The sequence below is a fragment of the Peromyscus eremicus genome, chromosome 16_21 (assembly GCF_949786415.1).
Source record: "Peromyscus eremicus chromosome 16_21, PerEre_H2_v1, whole genome shotgun sequence".
In the NCBI taxonomy this organism is placed as follows: domain Eukaryota; kingdom Metazoa; phylum Chordata; class Mammalia; order Rodentia; family Cricetidae; genus Peromyscus; species Peromyscus eremicus.
In genome coordinates, this window is record NC_081432.1 from 60,367,354 (window position 1) to 60,389,638 (window position 22,285).

Below are 22,285 nucleotides of genomic sequence, written 5' to 3' on the forward strand. Positions count from 1 at the left end.
CTAGATTTCTCCACGTAGTTTGGCAATCTCTAGGAAGGCAGAAAGCGGGTCCTTCCCACATCCGGAGCCAGAGCAGGAAACCCTGTGCTGCGGGCAGTCTGGGCTCTGGCCACGGGGCCCGGGTGCTCCCCAGTGCAGCGATACCGTCTAAGTTCAATGCTGAACAATCCATGGCTGGACTGAGAGTGTTTAAAGGAGAAAACCTCCCGCAGAAGTCCCTGACTCCAGCCCAGAGCTCCCTCTCCCTGCCCGCAGCCGCCCCAAGCACGGCCAGCACAGCTCTGGCCCAGACAGTAACAACTCAACAAATTCTAGGAGAGGTTCTCCCCCGAGAGCCAGTCAACTTACACTAGTGATCCGACACCTGGCAACCCTGCTTCTCACCCATTTCAAGCCATGCGTGGAATAATTTACATCACAGAACGCCAGGGCCAAGAGTTCTGGAGCAGTTGGAAAGGGCAGTTGTGGACGGCAGTTGGACGGAGGAATGAAATCCTGAAGAGATGCCCAGAGGAGGGGCATGCCCAGGGCCGGCAGAGGGAAGAGAGAGTCCTAAGGAGAGGTTTTTCCCTGTTCAAACTCCCTTCTCCCCGCGGTTCCCCCAGATCAATCGCATGGCCTAACAGATGTAGAAGTCCCTCCCTCCCACAGGGAAGGGTACTTTCTCTACTCTGGAAGAGCATGGAAGGGTAAGTACTCCTGTTGAGGGACCTTCCTGGGGTAGCTGGGTTTGCTGGGCTGCTGAGTGATTGGGCTGAGTACACCGGCTGAGTAGAACCCAGGCTGAGGAGAGATGACGGGTGAGAAAGGAGGAAGGGAGAGGACCTGTACAGAAGACAACACTGATGGCCCAAACTAAGAACAGCCAGCACGGGAAATGGGCTCTAGGACCCAGGCTTAAGTCATTTGAGGTCATGCTGGCACGAATGTTCCTGAACACATGACTTCTGGAAACAGGCCTGGGAAGGAAACAGGAAAGCTATCATCAAAGGGATATGCCAATCTGTCACACAAGCCAGGCACGGTGGCACACATCTGTATTCTCAGCACTTGGGAGGCAGAGGCAGGAGGCTTAATGCAAGTTTAAGGACAGCCCGATCTATCTAATGAATACCAGGACAGCCAGGGCTACATTAAAAAGCTGCCTCAAACAAACAAATACCATAAAACAGAAAACATACACACAAAAAAACCCATAATACATCCCAATATCTAACATGCATTAGCTCAAATCATTATAAACCACACCTCATTTCCAGACATCACAATCATATGGAATAAACTGCCCAATCACGATGTATCTTTTGGCCTATAAAACGTGTATTATTTACTTCAACCAGGCTATTTAAATGGAGTATCCCTGTATCCTTATGTTTGGTCTATTTGTTTGTTTTTGAGACAGAGTCTCACTATGTATCCCCGGCTGGTTTGGAACTCACTATGTAGACCAGGTTGGCCTTGAACTCTCCCTGGCCTTTGCCTGAGAGTGCTGAGGTTAAAAGTACACATTGTTGGGGCTGGAGAGATGGCTCAGAGGTGAAGAACACTGGCTGTTCTTCCAGAGGTCCTGAGTTCAATTCCCAGAACCCACATGGTGACCCACAACCATCTGTAATGAGATCTGGCGCCCTCTTCTGGCCTGCAGGGATACATGCAAACAGAACACTGTATACACAATAAATAAATAAATCTTTTTTTAAAAAAAGTACACATTATCATGTATGGTCCTTCTAAACGTAATTTCTAAAGTTGAGGATAGGGTCAGTGGTTCAGCACGTGAGAAGCACATGAGATGCTGAAGTTTGATCTCAGCATCACAGAAATAAATAAAGTACCTAAGGCTCTGATATAAATTCATTCAGAAAACTGGGAATGAGGGGCTGAGGAGATGGCTCAGCTGGTGAGTTCTATTTCCAGGCCCACAGAGTAAGTTGGACATGGTGGCACACACTGGTCACCCCATGCTGAGGAGCACAGAGACAGGGGAAGCCTGGACTTGCTGGCTGGCTGGCCCTCCCAGCAGAAGCCACAAGCTCTCCCAGGGAGAGACCCTGACTCAAAAATAAAGTGGGTAACTTCTGAGGAATGTTACCTAAGGCTGACCTCCAGCCTCCACACACATGTATGCACACACACACACACACACACACACACACACACACACGCACGCACACACACACACACCCCTCTCCCAGTTTCCCTCCTCCCCTGCTGACACCCTTATCCAGCTCCTCTACTTGACAGATGCTGTGAGGCTAACTCAGTCCCATTAGCACTGGAAGCACTGAGATTATCTGTCACCCCAGACTCTGAGGTGACAAAGCTACCCACTGAGGAGTCCAAACACAACTATTATACACACCTATTTGATAATGGGATGGAAGCCAGGGTCTCAGATGTGCCCAGCTGAGCAACTTTACCATGAGATGAATTTACGTAATTGTCTATTCTCCTTCACCAAACCAATGAGGCCCATCAAACACTTGACTGGAAAGACAGCCCAACCAGGCAAGCAGCCTTCTCTGGACTGGGGTAGAATGTATGAGCCTTCACGGTCAAGAACCCTGAGAATTCTACTTTTTACAGGCCAGTGGCTGGGCGTGGTGGCGCACACCTTTAATCCCAGCACTTTTAAGGCAGAACTCTGTGAGTTCGAGGCCAGCCTGGGCTACATAGAGATCCTATCTCAAACAACAGCAAAAGAAGGGCTTGCGAGCTGTCTCAGTGGGTTGAGGCATCTGTCACACAAGCCTGACAACCCGAGTTTCATTCACACAACCCACAGAAAGGTGGAAGGGGAGACCCAACTCCACAGAGTTGTCCACTCACCTCCATGTGCACAACCCATAATAAAAACAAAACAAAAAGCTGTCCCCAGTTTAATTGTTTTAAAGATTTTTATATGTATGAGTGTTTACCTACAAGTATGTGTGTGTGCCAACCACATGTGTGCCTGGAGAGGCCAGAAGAGGGTGTTAGATCCCTTGGAACTGGAGTTACAGATCCAGGTTGTGAGCTGCCATGTGGGTGCTGGGAACCTAACCTGGGAGGTGAACCTGGGCCCTCTAAAAGAGCAGCAAGCACTCAGGACTGAACCATCTCTCTAGCTCCCCAGTTGACTTTTTTTAATTAGCTAATGTATTTGTTTAGGATTGTATGTGTATATAGCGTGTGTGTGTCATGGCTCATGTGTGATTCTTGCCTCCCACCATGTGAATCAAGGGATCAAACATCAGGCCTGTCAGAAAGGGCCTTGACCCACGAGCCATCCCAGGCCCTCCCCGGTGGGCTCACTCTCTCTGGATTCCTCCTTGGTTCCGAACTTTGGTTGAGGTCTTTCCTCATTCACATACAGCCCCACAGTGGCGGGATGGGTCACCGACACCATGTGAATTTTGTAAGGCTGTGTTGTATGAAAGATGGATCCTTGTCTAGGGGAGACTCCCAAATAGACGACTGGAAACTATTTCTTAGTCCAAGACAGGTGATGGCATGGCGACGTCTCGGTGGCTCTGTGCGGCAGGACTGGTCCTAGGGGAAGTGGGGGGGGGGGGGCAGAAGCTCTTACGCAGCTTGGCTTTGAATTCAGAAAATATTAAAGCTAGTATTTAAAGATCAGAGAGTTCTAAGTCATCCTCGGTTACATACCAAGTTCAAGGCCAGCCTGGGCTACCAGAGACTTAGTCCCAAAACAACAACAGCAAAAGCAGTGTTTCAAGTCCACTAGCCGAGTGCATCAGATCCATGTGTTTCTGAAATTCTAAGCTGATGGCAGTTGGGGACAAAAAATGCTTGACCTTGGAAGGCTACAATTTCAACTTCTTCACCAGGTGAACTTCGCAAAGATGAGTGGAACTGTCTCCCCCGCTTATCCTGCCCTGCCTGGTGATGTTTTTTTGTGACAGGGTTTCATGCTGCCCTGGCTGGCCTTGGACTCGCCATGGAGCCAAGGGGGAACTTGAACTCCTGATCCTGCTGCCTCCACCTCAAGCCACCACATCCAGCTCTCTGCTCTTTTCCTTCTTCCAAAAATACATCCTAGAGACGATGACATTAAAAGACCACCAAAGAACCACCACAGCAGGCTAGCTCATCAAAGCAGGAAATTCAATGCGCTGGCTCATTGCTGGCCGTGCGCTGAGCAGCAGCAGGGGGCGCCACCGAGAGACCTTGCTAGGCTGCAAGCAGGCAGGACCAGAGTCTTCAAAATCCTGTTCCTCAGCTCTGAGACTTTTCCCACAGACTCAGTGTTGTCACTGCTATGATAAAGACCAGGACCAAACCAACTTGGGCTTCTTTCAAAATGGCTTATTTTAGCTTACACTTGCACATCACAATCCATCATGGAGAGCAGAAATCAAGGCAGGATCCTGGGGACAGGAGCAGAAGGGACCATGGAGGACTGTGCTCACTGGCTTGCCCCCTGTGGCTTGCTCAGCCTGCTTTCTTACACAACCCAGGCTACCTGCCCAGGGGTGACAGCACCCACAGTGAGCTGGGCCTAGCCCTCCCCCAGCAATCATTAATCAAGAAAATGCCCCACAGACAATGTGAGGAGACATTTTCTCACTGAGGTTCCTGCTCCAGATAACTGTAGCTTGTCAAGTTGATGACAGATAACGAGTAAAACAAACGAAACCAAGCAGACACCCAAACAGCTGCCACCTCCTGCTTTCTTTTTCTTTTTCTTTTTTAAACAGGGTGTCTCTACGTAGCCTTGGCTGTCCTGGAACTTGATCTGTATGTAGATCAGGCTGGCCTCGAACTAACAGAGATCTGTCTGCCTCTGTCTCTGGAGTGCTGGGATTAGAGGCGTGTGCCACCATAGCCTGTCTTAAAAAATATTTTTAAGGTTTTAAAAATTACTATTATTATTTTATGTCTAAAATTATTTTTGCCTGTATGTATGTCTGTGAACCATATGGGTGATTTGTGCCCCAAGAGTTCAGAAGAAGCCAGGCGGTGGCAGTGTATGCATCCAAGCACTAGGGAGTTACAAGGTCAGTCAAGGCTACACAGAGAAATCCTGTCTTGAAAAAACAACAACAAACAAAAGAGTTCAGAAGAAGGCATGGGATCCCCTAGGACTAGAGTTGTGGACAGCTGTGAACCACCATGTGGGTGCTGGAAACCAAACTTGGATCCTCTGCCAGAGCAGCTAGTGCGCTTAAATGCTAACTAAGCCCTTAAGGTTTATTTTTATTTATTTACTTGTGTGTGTGTGTGTGTGTGTGTGTGTGTGTGATGTGTGTGTGTGTGATGTGTGTGCAGGAGCCCATGGAGCTCAGAAGAGGGTATCAGAGCCCTTGGAACTGGAACAACAGATGGCTGTGAGCTACCATATGGGTGCTGGGAACCAAACCAGGGTCCTCTGCAAAAAAAGAAAGTTCTCTTACCCACTGGTCCATCTCTTCTCACTACCTTTATTTACTCTTTATAATTTCATCCATGTATATAATATATCTTCATCATATCCACCCCAACGCCTCCCTCCACTCCCCCAGCACTTTCCCCTCCTATCTTCACACATGTGTGTGTGTAAGTATATACACACACGCACACACACACACACACACACACACACACACACACACACATATATAAATTCACGGACGACAATCAATGCTAATGCTGCCTGCTGGGAACCACACCTGGTCCTCCGCAGAGCAACCATGCTCTTAACCACTAAGTCACCTCTCCAGCACCCAATGTTGTTTGCTCACTGTGTAGACCAGGCTGGCCCAAACTCCTGGCAATCATCCTGTTTCGGCCTTTCCAGGACTGGGGTTATAGGCGTGAACCATTATACCCTGTACTTTTGGTTTTTTTGTGGTTGTTTTGTTTGGGTGGTGCCAGGGACTCACACTTAGAACCCTGTGTCGGTTCCCTCTTTTCTGTGTCTCATGTGCTAGAAACGCACCGAGTGGTTTCTCTGTCCTCTTCCTTTCCTTTCTCTCTCCTCTCTTTTGATGAGACAGTGTCATGTAGACCAGCCTGGACTTGAATTCAATTTGTAGCCCAGGATGACTCCGAACTTCTGATTCTCCTGCCTCCCCTTCTGAAGAGCTGGTGTTACAGGTGTGCACGTCCATAACTGTTCATGTGGTACTGCGGATGGACCACAGGGCCTCAGGACAAACATTCTACCAACTGAGCTACAAAATTCCTGGCCCTGTACCTACTATATTTTTGTTTTTAAACACTGTTTTGATCTCTAGGAGCTTAGAGCTGTGTGTGTGGTGTGTGTGTGTGTGGTGTGTGGTATGTGTGTGTATGTGTGTGTGGTGTGTGTGTGTGTGTGTGGTGTGTGTGTATGTGGTGTGTGGTGTGTGTGTGTGGGGTGTGTGTGTGTGGTGTGTGTATGTGGTGTGTGGTGGGTGTGTGTGTGTGGTGTGTGTGTGTGTGGTGTGTGTGTGTGGCGTGTGGTGTGTGTGGTGTGTGTGTGTGTGTGTGTGTGTGTGTGCTGGTCAGAGGATAACCTCAGGTGTTATTCCTCAGATACTGCTGTCTGCCTTTGTTTGCTTATTTATTTTTGTTTATTTTTTGACAGGCCCATTCACTATCCTAAGGCTTACCAGGCAGCTAGGCTGGCTGGCCAGAGTCCCAGGGCTCTCTCTCCCTGTCTCTGCCTCTCTAGGGCTGCGATTCTTGGCTTTTTTAGGGGTGCACTGAAGATGTGACTCGGGTCCTTGTGCTGCACTAGGCCTCTCATTTAATATAGCTCATTCTCCCTCTGTGGTCCCTCCCCTTTCCGTGGTGCTGTAGGTCAGACAGAAACCATGGCCTCAGACTGCTGTGCACTGTCTGAGCTTTAAAGCTTATGTAAAATAGTAGTGACTTTTAACCATTTCCCTCCACAAATTCTCCATTTATGGTGTGCTCACTATAAGAGGCATTTCCTGCTACTTTAACCTCGTTGACCTTGAGTGGATGCCAGACACTTGTTTCTTTCTTTCTTTTTTTTCTTTTTTTTTTTTTTTTTTTTTTTTTTTTTTTTTTTTTTGTTTTTGTTTTTGTTTTTGTTTTTTCGAGACAGGGTTTCACTGTGTAGCTTTGCTCCTTTCCTGGAACTCACTTGGTAGCCCAGGCTGGCCTCGAACTCACAGAGATTCGCCTGGCTCTGCCTCCCGAGTGCTGGGATTAAAGGCGTGCGCCGCCACTGCCCAACTCAGACGCGTTTCTTTCGATTATTGTTGTTGTTATTATTATTATTATTTTAATGCAGGGTCTCTTGTGGTGATATTGTATACCCTAATAAAATTTACCTGAGGATCAGAACAAGCCACTATAGTAAACATAGAGGTCAGGCAGTGGTAGCACACACCTTTAATCCTAGCACTTGGGAGGCAGAGATCCATCTGGATCTCTGTGAGTTCAAAACCACCCTGGACTACATGAGATTGACTCAGTCTAGGAGAAAAAACAGAGCCAGGCAGTGGTGGCACACACCTTTTTTTTTTTTTTTTTTTTTTTTTTTTTTTAATTAGCTGAGTGTAGTGCTACACACCTTTTTTTAAAAAAATTATTTATTATTCTTTTATATTGGTGTTTTACCTGCATATATGTCTGTGTGAGGGTGTTACAGACAGTTATTAGGTCCCATGTGGGTGCTAGGAATTGAACTCAGGACCTTTGGAGGAACAGCCAGTGTTCTTAACTGCTGAGCCATCTCTCCAGCCCTGGCACACACCTTTAATCCCAGGAAGTGATGGCTGGGCAGAGAAAGGTACATAAGGCCTGAGGAGACAGGAACTAAAGGCTTTTCAGCAGAAGCATCCCTTTCACCTAGAAGCTTTTCAGCTGGAGAATTTTGTTTGGGTGAGGACGCAGAGGCAGTGGATTTGTGGAGTTGGTGAGATGGGACGTGGCTGTGGCTTGTTCCTTTGTCTCTCTGAACTTTCAGCATTTACCCCAATATCTGGGTTCATTTTTGTTTTTTTGTTTTTAATTATAAGACCTTTAGAAATTTGAACAACAGTCTCTAGAATCTAGCCTGGCCTCAAACTCAAATGATCTTGCTTCAGCCTCCTGATTGGCTGGGACTACAGGTAAGGGCCACCTCAGTGGGCCACCACATCTGTACATGATAAATTTATATTACCAGGGGCTGAGTCATTTTTAATTAAAAACCTATTTTTGTGTATGGATGTTTTGCCATATATATTTATTTACTTATCTCTCTCTCTTTCTCACTCTCTCTTCCGCTTTTCCTCCCACGAGGTTCTCTCTCTCTCTCTCTCTCTCTCTCTCTCTCTCTGTCTCTGTCTGTCTTTCCTACCATTGTGGATGCAGCGTCTGAGTTGTGAATTATGATATGGCATACATCTGCCCAGCATGTTTCCCTGCATGCACAGGATACCCTCGGGGGTCCCCCGCACAATAATTCATAACATATCCACTTACTTACAAAGTGACTTTGTGGTGGTTTAAAAGAAAATGGCCCCCAACAGGAGTGGCACTGTTAGGAGGTGTGGCCTTTTGCAGTAGGTGTGGTCTTATTGGAGGAAGTCTGTCACCGTGGAGGCGGGCTTTGAGGTCTCACATATGCTCAAGCCATGCCCAGTGGTCTCAGACCACTTCCTGTTGCCTGTGAGTCAAGATAGAAGAACTCTCAGCTCCTTCTCCAGCACCATGTCTGCCTGCATGCTGCCATGCTTTCCGCTCTAACAATAATGGCCTGAACCTCTGAACTGTAAGCCGCCACCACAATTAAATGTTTTCCTTTATAACAACTGCCATGCTCATGGTGTCTATTCACAGCAATAGAAACCCTGAGACAAACTTTTTTTTGAGACAGGGTTTCTCTATATTGCACTGGCTGTTTGGAACTCACTATGTAGATCAGGTTGGTCTTGAACTCAGAGATCTGCCTGCCTCTGCCTCCTGAGTGCTATGATCAAGAGCATATGCCACCATCCCAGCATCAGAATAAGGAGCATTTTAATGTCATTTAGGATAAAGCGTGGTCATCGCACTCCTTTGCCCTGTGGTGGTTCTGGGCTGTTAAGTCTGTAACTACAGGACCTCACCTTCTGGGACGCTTGCTGCTTCTAAGGAGCTCGTCACCTTTGGGAAGAGGGGCATGCAGGGACTCATTACAGAGGCTGGCAAGATGGCTCAATGGGTAAAGGTGTTTTCCACACATGCCTGGAGACCTGAGTTCAATCCCCAGAGCCAACATGAGGTGGAAGAGCCAACTCCACAAAGCTGTCCTCTGGCTCCACACACGCACTGTAGCAGACATGCTCCCCAGTCAGTGCACACACAAACACGGCCTCCACATACGCAGTCAATGCTCATACAAACACTAATACATTTGCATCATGAAAGGGGTTGCATTTCCTGGCCGTGTCTCCCTAACTTTTCCAGGTGAATGAGCTTGCTGTGAGAATCTTCCTGGATTAGGCCCCCGAACTCATCCGTAGGGTGGGGAGAGTGGATGGTCCAGGGGACCGAAGCCAGGACAAAGATGACAAGGACGGCTTCTGAAAAGCTTCCATCCCAGGCCCGTCTCCAGTTTCATTTCATAAATCCCAAGGTGGGGTGGGCAAGCAAGCAGGATGGTTGTTAAGGGCAACAGCTCATTGTTTCCGCTATTCCTGCAGGTCATCCTGTTCCAGGTGGCAGGTGAAATCATGCTTGGCAAATAGGCAGGGCAAGCTGTACGTTAAGTAAGTCACCAAATACATCAATAAACCAATATCTAATAATTGGTATTTTCTACCTTACTCTACTTCAAACTCACTGGCTTTCTTGTGAAATAATGACATTGTGTATGTTAGAAAATCATTAATCCCAGCACTCGGGAGACAGAGGCAGGCAGATCTCTGTGAGTTTGAGGCCAGCCTGGTGTACAGAGTGAGATCCAGGACAGCCAGGGATGCACAGAGAAACCTGTCTCAAAAAAACAAAGGGAAATAAAATAAGATGCAGATGTCAGGACAGGAGATACACCTTGGTAGTTGTGGGGCAGGAATAAGAATGACCATAGGCTCATTAGCCACCAGGGAGTGCCGCTATTTGAAAAAATTATATGGATTAGGAGGAGTGGCTTTGTTGGAGGAAGTGTGTCACTGGGGTGGGCTTTGAGGTTTCAAAAGTCCATGCCAGGCCCAGTGTCTCTTGGTCTGTGGACTGCGATGTAGCTCTCAGCTACCTCTCCAGCACCGTGAGTGCTGCCATGCTCCCGCCAAGGGGATAATGGACTAAACCTCTGAAGTCATAAGCAAGAAATTCAATGCTTCCTTCATAGAAGTTGTTTTTTACAGAGTCTCTTCACAGCAATAGATCAGCAACTGAGACAGCAGGAAAGGTGCTTACCACAGAAGCCTAACACCCCGAGTTCAAATCCCCAGACCCCTCATGAGAACGAGATACAACAGCACATACATCCGGAATCCCACTGTCTTCCTGAGGGAGAGACCCAGTGAGTGCACACACACACACACACACACACACACACACACACACACACCCATGCCCACACACATCCCTGTACATGGGCCACAGCACACATGTCAGGGTAAGAGGACAACCCAAGGGAATCATAGAATCTCTCCTCCTACCATTCAGGTCCTGGGGAGTGACCTCGGGGTTGGCAGGTGCCTTTCCTAAGTGAGGCATCTCATCAGCTCCAGGATTTCTACTTAAAAAAACATAGGGACACTTGTACCTGATGTATGATGATGTCAGTCATAAGTAGGAAAAAGGGAGGGAGCTCACTACCAGCACCCCACCCTAGCCTAAAGTTCACTGAAACACCATCAAAACCAAGTTATTCAGAGAATGCCAGGGCTGGAGGTGGCTCAGTGTGTGTGTGAGTGCTTGTGTAAAAGCAATGGTACTTGAATTCAAATCTCTAGCACCCACATTTAAAAAAAAAAGCCAGACACAGGTAGACACCACGAGTTTGTTGGGCAGCCAGCCCAGCCAAAATTGTGAGTGGTAAGCTTGAGGTTTCAGAGAGAGCCTGTCTCAAAAATAAGGTGGGGGGTAATAGGTAAAGACACTTGCCAGTATCCTCTGGTCTCTGCACATGTGCCCAAGGGTGCACATGTCCACTCATATACATGGGCTACACTACATGCACATACACACGAACATAATTAGAGTTAAGAGTGTCGGCTGCTCTCGCAGAGGACCTAGGTTCAATTTCCAGCACCCACACGGCAGCTCCCAACTATCTGTCATTCCAGTTTCAAGGAAGCCCTCTTCTGAACTCTGTGGGCACTGCATACACAGGGCACACAAAAATGGATGAAGACAAAACACCCATACACATAAAATAAAATGGGACAAGTACAAAGGTAATTATTAAAGAAATAGTAATTCTGACACTTGGGAGGCAGAGGCAGGAGGACCAGGAGTTCGAGGCCAGTCTGGGCAAGAGACCCTGCTTCAGAGGGAAGAAGGCTGGAAACAGGGGCCTATAAACGACACTGCCTTCCATCACAAAGCCTTGGTTTAGGGAGCTGGCTGGCTGTGCAAAGTCTCCAATCCTAGTGCTCTCTGTCAATGAGTAACATGTAAAATATTTTGGTTTTGCAGTATGTTCCAAGAAAAACAGGCCCTATGAAAACAACCAAAAATGTTAACAGAATTCCATTCTAGAACGGCATCGCCAAGGATTCCCTTCCTAAAGGCAGACTCACGGATGATGTGTGGCAAAATCCATTTTAAAAGAAGAAACATGAGAGGCCTTTAAAACTGTTTTAAAAATGATTTAGCACGCTTGTAATGTAGCATGACAGAGGCCAGGATAAGGGTTATGAGCTCCAGGCTGGCCTGTGCTGCACCATAATAATAATAATAATCTGCCTTAAATAAAGTAACGACAGGCCGAGCCTGTTGGCAACACCCAGCACTCAGGGGGCAGAGGCACCTCTGAGAGTTCCAGGACAGCCTGGACTACACAGGGAGTCCCAGTCCATCCAGAGCTGTGGGAGGCACACAGACGTACCAGGGGAACCAGGGATGTTCAACACACGGGCTTGTCCCCTCAAAGGAAGAAGTGTACAGCCTGTTCTTCACCCAGAAGGCTGGGAGCAGATGTGGTTAACAGCCTGGTGACCTTTGCACTATCTGTGTGGCACAGACCACACTGGATCCTCCCCCAGACCCTTAGTGTGAGCTTGTCAATCTACAGAACCTATCTTTAAGGAAGGTATCACATGTAGTCAATTTATAGACCCCCATCTTTATGGAAAACGTCACATGTACTTTACAAAGAGTTTTGATGTAGTCATATATTAAGCTTTACTGTGCACACAGGATTGAGTTATTTACCAACCAGGAATTTTTCACCAAATTGTGCTGTGCTTAAATATGCCTAAAATAAACTACTTGGGGTCACATTCCAACACTGGCTACTTAGTCGTGTTGAACCCAACTGCCTTCCTGCCTCCAGCAGATGTCCCTCTGCAGATACACTACCTCCCCACACACAGGGTGATATAGTGAGACCCTACCTCAAAATAAGCAAACAAATCTAAAATCACGGGACAGAGAGAGTCAGCAGACAGAGGCACCTGCTGACAAGCTTGACCACCTGAATTGAATCTCCAAGACCTACACGGTAGAGGACTCCTTCCTGATGTCCTCTGACCTCTCTACTATGTGCAGCAAAATAAATAAATGTTTTAAAGTATTTGAAAAAATAGAATTCAAAAAAAATCTCTAACTTAATATAAGGTACTTTTGCTAGGAAGATTTCAAATCTATGAGGAAAAGGAATACTATAAATTAGGAGAAAGAATTCTAGAAGTGCTTGTAGAGGATGCTGGGTATGGGGCTGAGAGAAGCGACAAGTCTAAACTGTGGGAGACTGTGGGGGAGCAAGCCTCGTCCTCCTTCTGAGATGGGGTTTGCTCAAGTGATCTCCCTCGCAGCCTCCTCGGCAGCTGGACTACAGGTACAGGCCAGCATGCCAGGGAAAGACACCAAACCAAACGGATGGCAGAGTCCCACTGGAGAAATGCTGCACTCCACAGGCCTCCTCTCCATGGCAGTCACAAGGCAAAGTGCCCATGTGTTCGATGCAAGTGAGTTTCCCATAGAACCTGCCTTTGTCTCCGACTCCACTTCCTCACCTATTAGCTCCCAGAAGGCCTGGTGTGGCCCTCCTTCCCAACAGAAATATGTTACAAGTGAGAGCTGTATGTATAAGCTTAAATTTTCTAGTAGCCATTTTGTGTGTGTGTGCTGGGGTCAAACCCAGAACTTGACACAGGCTAAGCATATAACCTGCTCTGAACCACCTCTTAGTGCCCCCACTTTTGCTCTTGTTTTTCAAGACAGGTTTCTCTGTGTAGTTTTGGTGCCTGTCCTGGATCTCACTCTGTACACCAGGATGACCTCGAACTCACAGAGATCCACCTGCTTCTGCCTCTGAGTGCTGGGATTAAAGGTGTGTATCACCACTGCCCGGGTAGTGCCCTCACTTTTAAGTTTATTGAGAGAAGGAAGGGAGTTAAGAGACAGTGAGTGTGTGCTACCCAAGTGAATGCACACAGACATCACACTTGTCTGTGGAAGGCACTGGACAACTCATGGAGTCAGTTAGCGCCTTCACCCTGCTGAGGGAGGCTCTCTTGCCTCTGGAGGCGCGGCAGACTCCAGGCCAGCTGACCCACGAGCTTCTGTCCCGTCCTCCTGTCCTCTTCCTAAATTGCCACTGGAGTGCTAGGATCACGTGTACAGACCACCACGTCTGGCCTTGTGCACAGGCCCAGACATCAAGCTCAGGAATTCAGGCTCCAGGGCAAGTGGTTTTAGCTGAGCCACCTCCCTGGTTCAGTGCCCCCAAATTTACAAAGTTTAATTAAGTTTGTTATAAATAGCCCAGCATATCTAAGACATTAATTAGAACATGTAATCTACGTGTTAACAAGATACTTTGCATTCATGGTTTTTATATTGCCTTCAGACTCTTCTGTGGACTTTATACTTGGTAAGTGCTGTCAACCACATTTCAGGGCTAACAGCCACGTGTAACTACTGGCCACAGTAGAATTTAGACCTAGAAACTCAGAGAATTTGGTTTTAGAAAATACTGGGCTGGGCAGTGGCGGCGCACGCCTTTAATCCCAGCACTTGGAAGGCAGAGGCAGGTGGATCTCTGTGAGTTGGAGGCCAGCCTGGTCTACAGAGCAAGGATTGCCAGGGCTGCACAGAGAGAAACCCTGTCTCAAAAAACAACAACAAAAAAAAAGAAAGAAAGAAAGATTAATGGCTTAGGCATTAATCTCCTTGTTGTTCCTTACAAATAGGAGGAAATCTTTTATAAGACTGAAGAATTGAGCTGAGCATGTGGGAGGCTCACAAAGGAGAGTGAGGCTCAAGGCTAGCCTGGGCTACATAGTGAGACCCTGCCTCAAGAAGAGGAGGAGAGGGGAAAAGAAGGGCCTGGAGAGATGGCTCCGTGGTTACTCTTAACTAACTGGCTGCTTTTGCAGAGGACCTAGGTTTAGTTCCCAGCACCCACATGGCAGTCCACAACCTTCTGTAACTCCAGTTCCAAGGGATCTGACACCCTCTACTGGCCTCCATGGTCACCAGGCATAAAAGTGTGGCACACACATACACGTAGGAAAAACTTTCATCACATAAAATGAAACACATCTAAAAAGGGGGGGGGGAGGGAGGGAGGGAGGAGGGAGTCGTCACAAGGGTATGAGTGAAGGGCTGGTGGGGTACAGCGTAAGGCACAGCACTGTCCAGCATGCACAAGACCCTGGCTTCCATCCCTTCAACTGCAAAGGAGGTAGGGGGTGAAAAGTATTTACCCAAATCATTTCTTGTTGCTTCTGCAGATTGAACCCAAGGCCTCATGGATGCCGAGTGTGCTCTGCCATTGAACTGCATCTCTAAACACTTTCCAGGGGATGTGACGCTAGGTCAAGGTTGAGAACCATTCAATCATCACAGAACTAGTATCTGCAGTTGGCCCAACTCCAAAAGCTGTTTTGTCTTGTCTATGCCACACCACCTGAATGCTCCCAACAGACTGGCCTTGAACTTGCTAAATAACCAAAGATGACCTTGAATATAGAATCCTCCTGCCTCCACTTCCTGAGCACTAGGATTATAGACATGCACCACCACACCCAATTTATGCCATGCTGGGGATCGAACCCAAGGCTTCGAGAGTACGAGGAAAGGACTGAGCATCACCTTCAGTGCTGAGTTTGATTCTGTGCTCTCTGTGTTTGCTTTTTGTATACGGGGTTATGTATGGCTGTGTTTACATCTGTGAGTGCACACGTGTGTGGAACCTTGTGCTCGTGTGCGTGCATATGTGGAGGTCTGAAGTTGTTATGAGGAGTCTTCCTTAGTGGATATCCACTCTGATTTATTGCGGTCTCTCAGTTAAACCCAGAGTTTGCCAGTCAACTAGACCAGCTAGCTAGCCAGCTTACTCTGGTGACTGTCCCTGCCTCCTGGGTTTACTTGGGTGCTGGGGATCCCCAAGTCCAGTCCTCATGCTCGCACACCAAGTGCTTAATCATGGAGTCACCTCACCAGCCATGAACCTGATTTGGGGGGAGGGGTGAAATCCACAATGTTTTCCACTTAACACCGCAGAAAGTGTGTAAAGTGTACAAAGAGGGAAAAATCAGAGGCATTTTTCTTCAGAGAGGTGACACACTGGGATGAACTCAGAGCTGTCTGTTCCCCGATGTTGTTGACTACAGTGATTTTTGTTTAAGATTCTCCCTTGCTTGAAGATTCCGATTCTGTGGTATGCAAAAGCTTCTGAGGTTTGGCCCTACGCTCAGTGCACTCCAGCCTCCTCTCTCCTACACACCTTTCCCTCTCCCCACAGAAGCTTCCTACCACCTGCCTCTTTCAAGCAATCTCCACCTCATTTTAACTTTTCCCATGTGAATCCCTCTGCATGGCCATCATCTCCTCAGGTTAACACAACCCTCCTCCTGACTGCTTCTTCTCTTGTCCTGGCTAGTGCTCCACACCAGAGCTGCTACAGCTGACACATCTCTGGTAAAAGCTGTTCTCATCCCTAAGGTGACCAGATCAAGGCCCCTCTGCCTTTGCCACCTTCCCCCTTAAAATCTGTCCTCTGTCCCACCTAAGAGTGCCCCTCTAAAACAACTGTCCCCCCAAGAACCCCATTCCCCTTCCTGTAAGAGCTAAATTAGCTTTTTCATGCTAAAATAAATGTCTGTAATGACCGACACAGACCCTTGGTGCCCCCATTTCCCAGCCAAGCCCAGGACTCACCAGGCATGCTCTTTAGGCAGGCCTTGTACTGCACACTGCCTGCCTGAACTCCACTCCTCCAGAGCTGTAGGCCTCCCCGCTACTTGGCCCAACTCCTGCATCTTCTACCTCTATCACCCCCACAGCACGCCACTTTTGTTTTTTAAACTCAGATTCTTCTGCTTCTCCCGTGAGAGTTCAAGGTGATTTCAGGGTGGAAACACCCTGAAAGCCCACAAGAGTACCTGGTAAACCTGTTTAGTGTTTGCTGAATGAACGTACGACTGGGCAGAGGCTCCCATGCCACCTTGATGAAGGCGCTTTCTCTTTGCCCTCACCTGCACCCACCACTGCATGTATCACTGAGTATTCGCGGTCAGGACCACTGACCAGCCATGTTCTTTTCCTTTTTCTTTTTTCCATCCTGGGGTTCAGCACCAAATGAATGAAAACATAAATAAAGGGAAAGGAAAGGACATGACCACTCCTGGGTATGGAGGAGGAGAAGGTTTACTACAGATAAAGGGAAAGCATGGCCTGAGGCAGGGACCTCTGGGAGAGTCCCGAGTGGAGTGACCCTGACTGAGCTGGGCCATGTGGAGAGAGGGGAGGGCGGAGAGAGGGGGACAAGGTGCAGCAGCCAGGAGGCCCACAGGAAGTTTAGGGTGGGAAGCAGGCATGCCAGCCAGGAGGGCTGTAACAGGTAGGGATGGTGGATGACTGGAAAACCTGGTGACTAGTGTCTGCTTTGATATGTTAAATCGGCACCTCAGCCCCTGTCCCAGGTTAGCTACATAATACTTCCAAACCTGACAACCTGAGTTCAGTCCCCAGGACCCAAACGGCAGGAGAGTCAACACACACGAGCTGCCCTCTGACTTCCACTCTTGAATTTTACCCACACAAAAATAAATAAAATGTAATTTAAAAAAATTACAAATAGGGGCTGGAGAGATAGCTCAGCAGACTGCTCTTCCAGAGGACCAGAGTTCAAGTCCCAGCACCCACAGGGCAACTCACAGCTGTCTGTAACTCCAGTTTCAGAGGACCTGACATCCATGGCAAAACACCAGTGCACATAAAAAATAAATAAATAAAGCCGGGCGGTGGTGGTGGTGGTGGTGGTGGTGCACGCCTTTAATCCCAGCACTCGGGAGGCAGAGGCAGGCGGATCTCTGTGAGTTCGAGGCCAGCCTGGTCTACAAAGTGAGTTCCAGGAAAGGCGCAAAGCTACACAGTGAGACCCTGTCTCGAAAAACCAAAATAAATAAATAAATAAGATAAACTTACAAAAAATACAAATAAAAAGTATTTGATCGGGTTGGGGATGGGGTTACAGCTGGTGATATGACACTTTCCTGGCATGGTTTGATCCCTGGTAACAAACCAACTAACCAACCAAGAAATCAAAACCTACAGCATAATGTAAGAAAAGTTAGGTTATTTAAAAGTAAACTTAAAAGGATGGAAAAAAAATTTTTTTCAGGCAGGGTATCACTATATAGAACCTTGATCTCACAGATATCCTCCTGCATCCGCCTCCCAAGTGCTGGGGTTAAAGGCATGAGCTAAAAATACTTTGAGGATGAATAGATGTAACTCAAAGTCATTGCCATGACCAGGGATTGAAGCTCTGAGCTCCCTTCCCAGGTGTGCGCCTGGATGATGCAGTGCTGGAGAGCGCCGCCTCCATCCGAGCTTTGTGCACATTACACTAGCACTCCAAACACTCAACTACAGCCTCAGTCCCTTCTGGACACACCCTAAGTCATCTCGAGACAGCTTACAACTTCAAACACAGAGGGACTGTTATGTAAACAGCTGTTAAATGTAGCACTTAAAAGATGACGCGTCAGTGTGAGCTTTTTCTGAATATTTCCCACCAGCAGTTGAATCCATATGGACAAGCTGACTTTATTTAAAAGTTTCTCACTATCAAAGACAAGCTAGTTTCTATTTGCATGTGTTATATGTGTGGTATGAGTGTGTGCATGCATGTGTAAATTGGACAGTGGATCCACTGTCTTACTGCTTTCCATCTTATTCATTGAGGTGGGGTCTCAACTGAGCCGAGAGCTGTTCACTAACCATCTAGCTAGCCAGGCTGCTCACCTTCCAACAACTAGAATTCCGGTTGGCCACCACACCCACCCAGCGTTTGCTTGGGTTCTGAGGATCTGAACTCTGGTTGATCCCTTGGGTAGCAAGTAGTTATCTCCATCCCCACAGGCCGAGATAAGCATATTTTAGGTGATAAAATATCAAGGTACGTGACACTATTGTGCAGTTTTACATTCTGCTAAGCTTCTCTAGGCCCTCTTTTTCAAACAGTGTGGTTACCCCATTTTTCTTGGTATTATTTCCATTCCGTTATATTGTTTCATGTATATCATATATGCCGTAACAGAAAATGAATCACGCGCACACTATGTGACACAAAAATTCTTGACTTTCTCCTTCCTTTTTTTTTTTTTTTTTTTTGCTTGTTTGAGACAGGGTTTATGTACTGTTGGTTATTCTGGAACTTGTCATGTAGACCCTCAGAGATCCAACTGCCTCTTCCTCTGTCTCAGTGCTGGTGTGTGCCACCACAACTGGCCAAAAGTCCAACTTGTAAAGAGAAGTAGACCTCTAAAGTAAAATAGCTATTTAAAAAAGTCTTTTTTCTTTTTCTTCTTCTTTTTTTTCCCAAGACAGGGTTTCTCTGTGTAGCCCTGGTTGTCCTGGAACTCACTAATATAGACCAGGCTGGCCTCAAACTCAGAGATCTGACTGTCTCTGCCTCCCGAGTGCTGGTATTAAAGGTGACACCACACCCAGCTTAAAAGAGAAAAAAAAAAGAAAGAAAAAAGCTATCTGAAGAGCCAGGTATGCTGACACATGCTTATAATCCCAGCACTGGGGGCTAAGGCCAGGCTGCCAACGGTTCGAGGCCAGCCTAGGCTGGATACACTCTCAAAGAAGAAGAGAGGGATGGAGAGTGGATGCTGCTCTAAGCACATTTCAGTGTAAGCCTTTATTTCTCATGTGTGATCACACCTAGAGGAACCCAGGTTGGACTTTCACAATTTCTAAAGTCACATGTTCACAGATCTGGAATCAGAATATCAACACAAATAAGAATTAATTAGTCTATTTCTAAGTATACTTATTTGCACTTCTAGGAAATTCCAGACTTCAAGGAAAAATACAAATGTAGTTTTCTTCATTTATACTAAAAGCTAAAAGTAACTTCAAATCAAAACCACAAAACCAGGCTGCAGAGATGGTTCAGTGGTTAACAGCACTGGCTGTTCTTGCAGAGGATCCAGGTTCAGTTCCCAGCACCCACACGGCAGCTCACAACTGCCTGTAAGTCCAGTTCCAAAGGATCTCAGGACCTTTCTGGCCTCCAAGGGCACTCACTGTATGAATATGGTGCACATACATAAATGCAGGCAAAATATCTATACCATAAAGATAAAATCCTAAAAAACAAAACCAAACCACAAAACCAAAACAGACTTTCAATCAGGTACCAATGTAATCCCAGCATTCAGGAAACTGAGGCAGGAGGACTTGTGTTTGAGTCCAGCCAGAGCTACATAGTGAGGTCTTACAGCAACAAAACAGGGCTGGCAATGAACGGGTGCCAAGCATGCCTGAAGCCCTGGCTTACCCCGCACTGAGTACACTGGGTGTGGGGCTCAGGCCAGGGGGAGCCCGTCCCGCTGAGAGTCCGCTCCTCCCAGGGGCTCGGGATGAAAACTCGTCAGTGTTACTCCGTGAGAGCCTGTCATGGACGTGTTGTTCCCTTCCACTCTGGGATCCACGAAGCTATCAGGCTGGCATGCAGCTGGTTTGACCACTGAACCATCTCAGCAGCCTTGATTTTACTTTTTTTAAAACTGCTGTCCAGGCTGGCCTCAAGTCATCTTCCTACTTGAGCCTCCTAAAGAGCTTGGACCCTGGGTCTTTTCAGCCAATACCACAGCAAAGTGCCATTGTGCCTAGCTAAGGTCAATTTTAATTTGTAAGACCTCAAAATTCTCCGTTTAACACAAATGGCAAGATGTAATAATTCGGGGTTGGGGATTTAGCTCAGTGGTAGCAAGCGCAAGGCCCTGGGTTCGGTCCTCAGCTCCGGAAAAAGGGAAAAAAAAAAAAATGTAATAATGCAAGAGTCTCAGCAATGGGCCTTAAGGCAAGTCACCTGTTCTCTTCATGATGCAGCAACGGGGTAGAACCTGAGCATCCAGAGACTTCAGCAACCTATTTGTTTTTGAGACAGGGTCTCACTATGTAGCCTTGTCTGACCTAGAAGCCACAGTGCAGACCACACTAGCCTCAAACTTAAAGACCCTTCTGCTTCGGCCTTCGGGAGAGTTGGGATTAAAGGCACGTGCCACCACATCCAGCAACTTTAGCATCTATTAAACAGCCGCAGGGTGTGACCAGGGTGTGACGAAGGATAAAAGCCTAACAAACAATATTTCTTGCTCTCCCCATTTCCTTCTTTGTGAACTGTTTAAGCTCTAGCCAGGAACAATGTTGAGTTCCTGATGATTCAAGGAAGGTGGATTTTGGAGAACCTGAGACAAGCCATGTTGAGGGGCAACACCTACCCTGAGTCCTTCTGAGCTAATGTAGTGTTTATGTGTTTGCAGTCAGTGAGCCAAAGAAGCCACAAAAACAGGAAAGTGTTCAATTAATAACTTTATTAAGAAATTGATAATTATACAAGTCACGACTTTAAAGAACTGGTTAGGACATTACTTCTCTTGGTACCCTTTAGATACTTTTTCTTTTTTTTTTTTTTTTTTTACCACCCCTCTCTTCCCCCTAATGTGACTGCGCAAAGATCAGGTCAAATGTGGGGCTGGAGAGATGGTCCAGCAGTACAGAGCACTTCACTGTTAGACTCCTGACTCCGGGCTCTAGCCTGGCAGCCACCACGCCCAGCAACACTATCTTAGGTCCCATTTGCCCCAAGCCCAGATGACCAACACATTTCCTTCTGAAGCCAGTCATCCCCTCCTCCTGGAAGCTCTGGGCCTGCTTTCATTTTCTCACAGAGACAAGGGAACACAAGAGCCCTTGACTCTGCTCACACTTTCTGCCTTCCGCTCCTGCTGTCCCCTCCATTTCCACAGGCCAGTTCTTAGGGTGGGAATTCTCCGTCACTTTCTCTAGAGTCGTGCCCCTTTACTGGACTTGCCTGTTTAAAAATCTCTCCCTCTTGGGTAGATACTCTAAGCTTCCGTGAAAATGAACTTCTGGGTCGGCAAGATGCTCAGGAGGTTAAGCCCTTGCTGCCCAAGCCTGCTGACTTGGGTTTGATCCCCAGAACCATGTAAAAGGTGGAGGGAGAACTGACCCTGACCTCCACACACCACGGCACAAGTGTTCTCTTATCACACACAAAGGGAGACGTAACTCTGCCTCCCACCATTTCCACCCTATCTATGCACACTCCCCAGGCTCTCTGGACTGTCTCCCACTAAGCACTCCCCACACCTCTCATCCAACACACTCCAACTAGCTTTTCTACCCACACACCACACAAGCTCCCATGGTGCCAAAGGCACACAGATACTTCTCTTCACAGCCTAACTTCTCAGCAGCACCTGATAAAGGCAGCCATTCCCTCCCCCGAACAGGAAAAACTACTGTCCTTTATCACCTAGTCATTACACAGACTTCAGAACTTGTTCTCAGAAACTGCTGTGATGACCTTGGCTAGTCCTGGGACACACCTACCATCTGTAAGCTGGTCACTTCCAAGAGCCCAACTTCAGTACCCTTTCCTTAACTCTCAATACTTAGAAGCCCTACAGGTTCCATATGAATTCCCATTAGCACCCCTTACCACCTAGTCCTAGCCTTCTCCATATATATGTTAGGTGGCACCATCAGCCACCCAAGACTTGGCCCCAACATGAAGGCATTCTTAAGATTCCTTCCTCTCTTCCAGAGTCAGCATATTACTCTGCAAACTTTCTAATCCTGCCTTGCACACAGCAGCCAGTGATGTTTATAAAATAAACACAGGAGCCTTTTCACACCTGTAGCCCAAGGCAGGAGGATC

At 47.3% G+C, this 22,285-nt stretch overlaps 1 protein-coding gene and 1 long non-coding RNA gene across 3 annotated transcripts in view; one reads left to right on the forward strand and one right to left on the reverse strand.

Annotated features, from left to right (window-relative positions):
• Bicral (BICRA like chromatin remodeling complex associated protein) overlaps positions 1-22,285 on the reverse strand; it is a 60,808-nt gene that overhangs the window by 34,039 nt on the left and 4,484 nt on the right. The window contains exon 1 of one of the 2 annotated variants that reach the window (XM_059282444.1): positions 349-585. The exons of the other annotated variant lie outside the window; for it this stretch is intronic. The gene's annotated coding sequence lies outside the window, so the exon portion shown is untranslated. Of the gene's footprint in view, positions 1-348; positions 586-22,285 lie in introns of those variants that run through there. 2 annotated transcript variants of the gene reach the window in all.
• LOC131926819 (uncharacterized) lies at positions 439-15,176 on the forward strand. The gene is made up of 2 exons (XR_009383574.1): positions 439-689; positions 14,811-15,176. It is a non-coding gene; the product is annotated as an uncharacterized LOC131926819 (long non-coding RNA).